The sequence below is a fragment of the Myotis davidii genome, unplaced genomic scaffold (assembly GCF_000327345.1).
Source record: "Myotis davidii unplaced genomic scaffold, ASM32734v1 scaffold526, whole genome shotgun sequence".
Classification (NCBI taxonomy): domain Eukaryota; kingdom Metazoa; phylum Chordata; class Mammalia; order Chiroptera; family Vespertilionidae; genus Myotis; species Myotis davidii.
The window spans coordinates 449603-457825 of NW_006296797.1; the positions used below are offsets into that span (position 1 = coordinate 449603).

The 8223-nt window shown below is 43.5% G+C and overlaps 1 protein-coding gene across 2 annotated transcripts in view; it reads right to left on the reverse strand.

Annotated features, from left to right (window-relative positions):
- RAB43 (RAB43, member RAS oncogene family) overlaps positions 1–8223 on the reverse strand; it is a 22624-nt gene that overhangs the window by 13261 nt on the left and 1140 nt on the right. The gene's annotated exons all lie outside the window — the stretch shown is intronic.

The window sequence follows — 8223 nt, forward strand, 5'->3', positions numbered from 1 at the left end:
TTTTTTAAAATATATTTTTATTGATTTCAGAGAGGAAGGGAGAGAGAGAGGGAGCTAGAAACATCAATGATGAGAGAGAATCACTAATTGGCTGCCTCCTGCATGCCCCACACTGGAGATCAAGCCCGCAACCCGGGCATATGCCCTGACAGGGAATCGAACTGTGACCTCCCGGGTTCATAGGTCGATGCTCAGCCAGTGAGCCACACTGGCTGGTCTCCCCAATAAATTCAATTTAAAAAAAGAAGAAGAGCTCTGTGTAACCCCATGCTGTATTCTGTGTGCACAGCAACTCCACAAATCATTTCCAGCCCGACTACAAATTCTGATTTCTTTGGTAAATGGTGTTATGCAGCCCTCACAGCCTCTGCAACAATTCCCTGAAACTCAACTTGCTCCTTTTTTCCAAAACTTCTCATAAACAAGGGCCTGGCTTACAGGGGGCTCAGATGCCATATGTCCCAAAGTGAACTTTGCCTTCCCTCAAACTGTGCCTCCTATGCCCTGCTACTTGAATTAGTGGAGAGTGGGCCAAGCCAGCAGGCTCACTCAGACTTGATCCCTTGACTGCCCTAAAATCACTGCCGATTATGCCTCCGGCCCATATCAAGCCTCAGGAAAAAACGGTGGTTTTCCCAGACAAACGTTACCAGTGTCCTCCCTTAGGACAGTCAACACACCTTCTAGTATGATCAGAAGGCTGGTCCTGACCCTATCCATAGTCTCACTACCCCCACACTCCAACTACACTTGACTTGAACACACACACTTCCACTTTCACATCTCCACAGTTAGTGCATACGTGATCTCGGTAGCAAAGTCCTTTCTGTCTGTCCCCATTGGGAAACTCTCACTTATCTTTCAGGGCCCAACTCAAACCTCACTACCTCTGTAACCCTGGGACGAGCAGATTGCTGCCTTCTCTGTGCCCCTGCAGCACTCAACACACATCCCTATGACAACCACAGGATCCTGCTTTGAGGGAACAGTACTAATTTTAAAACTTCAGTCCTGCTGTCACCACAATAAACACATATGTACTTGTCAGGCCATGTCTTCCAAATCTTGGTTCAGAAATCACAGTCACTACAGAAACAGCATTGACACCATTGCACGCTAGATATTGGTTTCCACAGATGTTCACCAACCAGATGTTAGCTCCTAAAGAACAAGAACTGTCTCTTATTTCCCTTTTCTCCTCTTCAGTGCTTATAACAATGCCTAAGAAAGAGTAGATGCTTACAGTATGGATAAATAAACCGTGAACTCACTGCCATTTAAACATCTACCTGACATGTAGTGTATGTCTCAAGGTGCTAAAGGCCCTCTGTGACTTGTGGAATCTCTGCCCACATCCGTTGCAGGGGCCAGGCCCTTGCTTTTTCTTACACAGAAAACCCTGTATGGGCAGGTCAGACAAGGATTCTTTTCTTCATTTGACTGATATAGTAAGAGATCAGTGAAGTAACTTGGGCAACCCCACACTTCCTGTCTTCCCATGCCACTGTCTCTCTCAGGTGATTTCCACACCAACATCAGTTCCCATCTACTGATGGTCTGCTATACACCAGATCCTTAAAGTTAGGGGTTTGCAGGTGAAGCAGATTAAAAGCAGTGACATCAGGGCCTATCTGGCAAAGCCAAAATTTTAACCTGATGTTGTTGGGTTCTAACACTGGCCCTCTTTCCACTTCACATGCTGCCTCAGGACTTTCAGAAAACTTGAGCGGCAAGGCTTATTTTGCAATGAGGATGGTTGCCACTGGTATCAAGAACAGATTTCTTCAGCCCAGCTTTTTTAGAAAAATTAATACACACACACACACACACACACACACATACACACACACCAGGTTTCTTCAGACAACCAACAAGAACTTCTTTCTTACCTAACAGTCCTTTCGCTATCTCTGATCAAAACTGAAAAAGTCAAACCAATTTTATTTAAATAGGAATAGCACATGAGCAAAGCCAGGCCCTGATTGGAAAGACTATGGATGCAAGCTTTAAAAAGAAGCTGGTTCTTTTTGCCTACCCTTACCTTCCTTTTGGAAGTGCCACAAACAACGACTGTAGGGCCAAGGGAAGCTTTAGAGTCAAGGCTGAAGGTCCTGAAATCTGGAGACCTGGCCCAGGGGTGTATTTACCTCTGTGAATGAGAGATCCAGCCCCCAAAAGGGGAGAGTGAACCTGATAGAGAGCTAAAGAAATGGTGTCTAATTTTACAAGGTTAACCTCTTTGTGTAAACTTGAGGCCTGCATCCCAAGTAATCTGCAAAAACAAGTTTACATAACAGGCCTTTGTGTTGTCCCAGATAAGAGTTGAGTAGAGGAACATTCAGAATGTTTTAAGGATTTAGAACCAACTGAAATTTTCTAGGGGACAGTGAGGTTGGGGATGAGTGAGTTGTGGGCGAGGGGCAGGTTAAGAAATAATGTGTCTAAGCATGAGTGGACCTACAGATTATGCTCAGTGAAATAAGTCAGAGAAAGACAAATACCATATGACTTCATTTACATGTGAAATCTAAAGAACAATATAAACGAACAAACAAAATAGAAACAGACTCATAGATACAGAGAATAGACTGGTGGTTGCCAGAAGGGATGGGGTTGGGGAACTGGGTAAAATAGGTGAAGGGATTAAGAAGTATAAATTGGTAGTTACAAAAATAGTCATGAGGTGTATAGTACAGCACAGGGAATATAGTCAATAATATTGTAATAACTATGTATGGGGCCAGATAAGTGCTGGAAATATTGCGGGGGACACTTTGTAAAATATATGATTGTCTAACCACTGTGCTGTACACCTGAAACTAATTCAAAATAATAATGTAAACTATAATTGAAAAAAATTTTAATTTAAAAATAAAAAATAATTTGTCTAATGTAGGGAGAAAAATAATAACAAAAGCAATAAAATAATTCCTTATATTTGTGATTCCTTGGGAGGGGGGGGGTTGTTGGTTTTTTTAATCATCACCCAAGGATATTTTTTCCTTGATTTCATTTTTAAAATATATTTTATTGATTTTTTACAGAAAGGGAGGGGGATAGACAGTTAGAAACATTGATGAGAGAGAAGCATCAATCAGCTGCCTCCTGTACACCCCCCACTGGGGATGTGCCTACAACCAAGGCACATGCCCTTGACAGGAATCGAACCTGGGACCCTTCAGTTCACAGGCCGACGGACGCTTTATCCACTGAGCCAAACCAGTCAGGGCTTTCCTTGATTTTAGAGAGTGGAAGAGAGAGGGAAAGACAGAAATATCGATGTGAGAGATACACATTGATTGGTTGCTTCCTACACGCGCCTCGACCAGGGCCTGGCCCGGGGAGGAGCCTGCAACCAAGGTATGTGCCCTTGACCGCAATCGAACCTGGAACCCTTCAGTCCACAAGCCAGTGCTCTAGCCACTGAGCCAAACTGGCTAGTGTTCCTTGGTTTTATTTACAATACTTTCAAGATAGACAAAAAAATGGGTTAACATTGATTACCTCTTATTAGAGGGCACTGGGTGGCTTGGAAAACAAATGTGGAAATTTTTTACTGTATGTCCTTTCACATCTTTGAAATTTGGAATTCTGAACCATGTGAATGAATTATCTATTCAAAAATATATACAGAGAATGTTAAACTCTTTTAATCATGTCCACAGTTTTCCAACAACCCTAAGAAGTAGGCAAAATGAAGATCATTAATTCCATTTCATAAATGCCAAGGAACTGGCCGCAGTGTGGTTGGACATACACCCCAGACCTTCAGAATCCTAATCCAGTGTTTTCTTTCAGAGACTCCACAATTTGAAAGACTAGCAGCACCCAGATTCACTCTCGGAAGTTCGGTCTGATTAGCTAGAGCAAAAGGCATTCACATGAGGTAGGGGACAGGAACCAATCACCCCATACAGAGCCTTGCTAACCAGCACAGCAGGCTATGTGAGCTATTTGGGACTGGCTAGATGTTCTGTTAGCTGAACATCTGTTTACCCTGAAATTCTTTGGGATTTCAATCTTTATAACTGAAAATCTATAAAATGCCCACGCTCACATTCTCTTCTCAAAGTGTGGTGGCCACAACTGCTCTTTTACTAGATTCATTAACTTACAAGATCTCAGGATTATCATTATGAACACAAAGGGACTCAGAAGGGTGGTCAAGTGTAAAAAAAAAAAACATTGGGCTTAGAAGCCAGCCTGACTGGGTTCAAATCCTGGTTTTACCACTGACTTGCATGTGGCCTTGGGCATGCTGGTCACTTCACTTTTGTATTTTGGCCTCAGCTTCCTCAATATAAAAATTATTAACAGACATGTATTGAGCACTGTTGTAGGTGTAGGGATTCATTGATTACACAAGGCAGACTGGATCCCTGAACTTTCAAGAAGCTAAAATTGTACAGGGGGAGACCAACAACAAAATAATTTCAAATCTTGGTAAGTGCTATGAACTTATCCTTAAACTTATCCCGTAATAAAAAAGGAGGGGTAGGAGGCCAAGGAAGGGCTCTCTGAATAGGTAGCATTCTCAGTGGAAACTAAATGATGAAGCGGTGGTCTCAAGCAGAGCCCCTTGGGACAGAGTGTAACAGTGTGACAGGCAGGGACAAAAATACAAAAGGCCTGAGGCAAGTATGGTTGAAGAATAGAAAAAGCTAGTGGGGCTGGAGATTTCTGAGTGAGGGGCAGAGGGAGATAGATGAAGTCCGCAAGGCAGTCAGTGGCCCAATTCTTCAGGTAAGGAGTTTGAATGTTATTCTGGATCCAATAGGAAGTAACTATAAAAATAAAGGGGTTTAATTATATCTGTGATGTCTCAAACTTTTTATTTTTTAGCAGAACTTTTTAGTCAAATGAAAACAAGTGGGACCTCAATATAAAACTAACTAAAATTATATTTTTCTGGCTGTGTGAGAAGTTTGTTAAGGCTCTTCTGAACCTGTGGTCTCTTGACCTTCCCCCTTCACTCCACCATATCCTCAAGCACTGGAGCTTGGAGGAGCTGGACAACCATTAGGTGATCTATCTTTAAGGTTCCTTAAGCTTAAATCGAGCAAAAGCCAGCATTCCAGGAAAAGGGAGTTTAGGAGATCACACCGATGTTTGTTGGACCCCGGACAGAACCTGGAAAGGTTCTAAAACTAAATCCCTGACGTGGACATGCTTCTGTTCACCAAAGGTTCCCGTTAAAATCACATTGATGAAACTATAGGGGCAGAAAACAGATCAGTGTTTGCCAGGGCTGGGGTGAAGGGAGACAATAACACAAAAGGATACAAGGGAACTTTCTGGATTGATGGAAGTATTCTAGACCTTGATTGTGGCTGTGGTTACAGGACTGTATACGTTTGTCAAAGGTCATAGAACTATACACCTAAAATTGGGTGTGAAGTTTACTGTATGTAAATTAAACCTCAATAACCCTATGTTTTTCAATTACATTGCTGGAAGACACCTCACAGTTATTTTACAGATGAGAAAGTCTCTGAGAGGAAAGATGACTGGTTCCTGATGAGTCAGGAGAGCCCAGAAAGCCTGGCTTCAGGGACTGTCCCTCACCCACTACCGCTCAGTTTTCATTCAGAGCCTCTTCAGCTTGCCGGGCTTCAGATTTCTCTGACTGCAAAATGAGGAGATAAATAACTGTCAAAGGCTCTCCCACTTCCAACAATCAGATTCCAAGGAGGAGGAGAAAGATCTCAATGCTCTGGAATCAGAAAAACTGTAAGAAAAATTCCATCCAACCTCTGCCACTCAGTAGCTGTGTGCTCTGGTGCAAGTGTGTCCTGTGTTAATAATAAGAGCACATCTGTAAAATAGCTGGCAAACAAACTCTCAAGAAGGGCAATGATTCTACACTGTTGTCCTATTCCCAGTCCCACCTGGCTGCTTCCTAAGAAAAATCTGGAGGTGACCATAAGGAAAAGAAATAATGAACTGCCTGCTCTGCATTGCATAACCTGTGCTCTGGTTCACAGTACACCCTGGGCTCCAAAGGGGCACAGGTTGTTATCTTGCCGGGTAAACAGGAACACCCTGCCCCCTCTTTGACCACCTTTAGCACGGGCCACCACAAACACTGGAGTAGAACCAGGCTTACGGCTTGCAAGAGCGCCACTGCTGATTATGCCTATATTTTAATACTCCACTTTCCCTGTGGCTTCTGGTTACAGGGCACAAACTTGCCCACGGATATGTTCCACAGCCCTTTCCTGGCCACCTGTTAGCTCTAAAAGGGATGGTCCCAAATAATGACTCAATGCTGCCTGCCACACCTTGCTTTTTTTCCCCTTCTGTTCCAAGGAGACCAAAAACACACAGAAACCCAAAAGACTATTTAAAACAAAATAAAACAAACAAAAAAACCCCTCAGGCTAACCGGTGTGGCTCAATGGTTGAGCATCAAACCTACAAACCAGGAGGTCACCATTCCCTGTCAGGGCACATGCCTGGATTGCAGGCTCAATCACCAATAGGGGGCGAGAGGAGGCAGCAGACCTCAACATTGATGTTTCTCTCTTACCCTCTCCCTTCCTCTCTAAAACCAATAAAAATATATTTTTAAAATATATATTTAAAAAAATAAAAAATCTTCAGGCCTGGCCGGTGTGTCTCCATTGGTTGGAGCCTTGGTCCTTGCACACCAAAAGGTTGCCAGTTCAATTCTCAGTCAGGGCACATACCTAGGTTGTGGGTTCAATCCCAGGTACGGGCACTTAAAGGAAGCAAATTGATGTTTCTTTCTCTCCTTTCTTTCTTTCTATCTCTCTCTCTCTCTCTCTCTCTCTCTCTCCTTTCTGTCTCTCCTTTCCCCTTTCTAAAAATCAATGAATGTCCTCATGTGAGAATAAAACATAAAATAATAAAAACCTTCAGGCAGGTAGTTTCTGCTTCCACTGTCTCATCGACTCTAGATGCACTGTGGTCATGTAAAAGCTATTGGCTTACTTTTTGTCCTTGAAGGGGCAGGAGGGAGGCAACACTGAGAAATTATCCAACTTTTGCAGGAACAAAGAGCTAAGTATCTGGGCCAAAGGCAACCATGAGCAGGCTACAGCAGACCAAGGAGGCAGAGCCCCCAGCATCAGGACTCAACAACTCCAATACCCTGTCTCAACTTCTCAAGAACACAGAGATAACACTTGCCCTGTACTGCCCCTGCCCAGTGCTCTTAAGAGTTGTCCTGTAGCCCCACAGGTGTGGCTCAGTGGATAAGCGACAACCTATGAACCAGGAGATCACAGTTCAATTCCTGGTCAGGGCACAGTCCTGGGTTTCGGGCTCCATCCCCAGTGTGGGGCATGCTGCCGATAAAAGCTTCTCTCTAATCATTGATGCTTCTATCTCTCCCTCCCTCTCTGAAATCAATACAGCCCTAACTGGTTTGGCTCAGTGGATAGACCGCTGGCCTGCAGGCTGAAGGGTCCCAGGTTTGATTCCGGTCAAGGGCATGTACCTTGGTTGCAGGCACATCCCCAGCAGGGAGTGTGCAGGAGGCAGCTGATCGATGTTTCTAACTCTCTATCCCTCTCCCTCCCTCTATGTAAAAACTCAATAAAATATATAAAAAAATAAAAAATAATAAAAATAAAAAGTAAATGGAATCAATACAAATAAATTTTTTTTAAAAGAATCAACCAATGAATGCAAAGATAAGTGGAACAACAGGTCAATGTTTCTCTGTCTCTCTCTTTTCCCCTCTCTAAAATTAATAAAGTAAAAGATAATCACAATTTAAAGAAAAAAAAATAAAATAGTTGTCCTGGAGATCATGTGAACTCAAAACCGTGAAAGAAGGAAAAGGATTTCTGTACTTCGCTAAGTTAAGTTCTGAGAGAGAAAGAACAATGCTTTGTCCGAGAGGGCTGACACCAGGTTAAGAAATTCTGATTCATAATCACAAACATTATTTATCAAACAACTGCCAGGGCACTGTGGCAACTACATCCTGCTGTTTCTATTCCGAGCCATTGCCAAAGACTGGTCCTCAGCCCTACCTTCCGGTATCTGCGAAATTTTCAGTTTCTATAAACTCCAGCTGGGGGAGGGGACCAGCGCCGGCCGTGGACGAGTAAAGTTCCACCAGCAAGTCCACAAAGAGACCAGAGAGGCGTGGCCAGGCCGGAAATTCTGACCCAAAGTTTGGGCCCTCGGGTCCTAGAGGCAGCTACTTCCTGATCGCTCCGAGCCGCGGGGCGGGTGTCGTTTTCGCGCGGC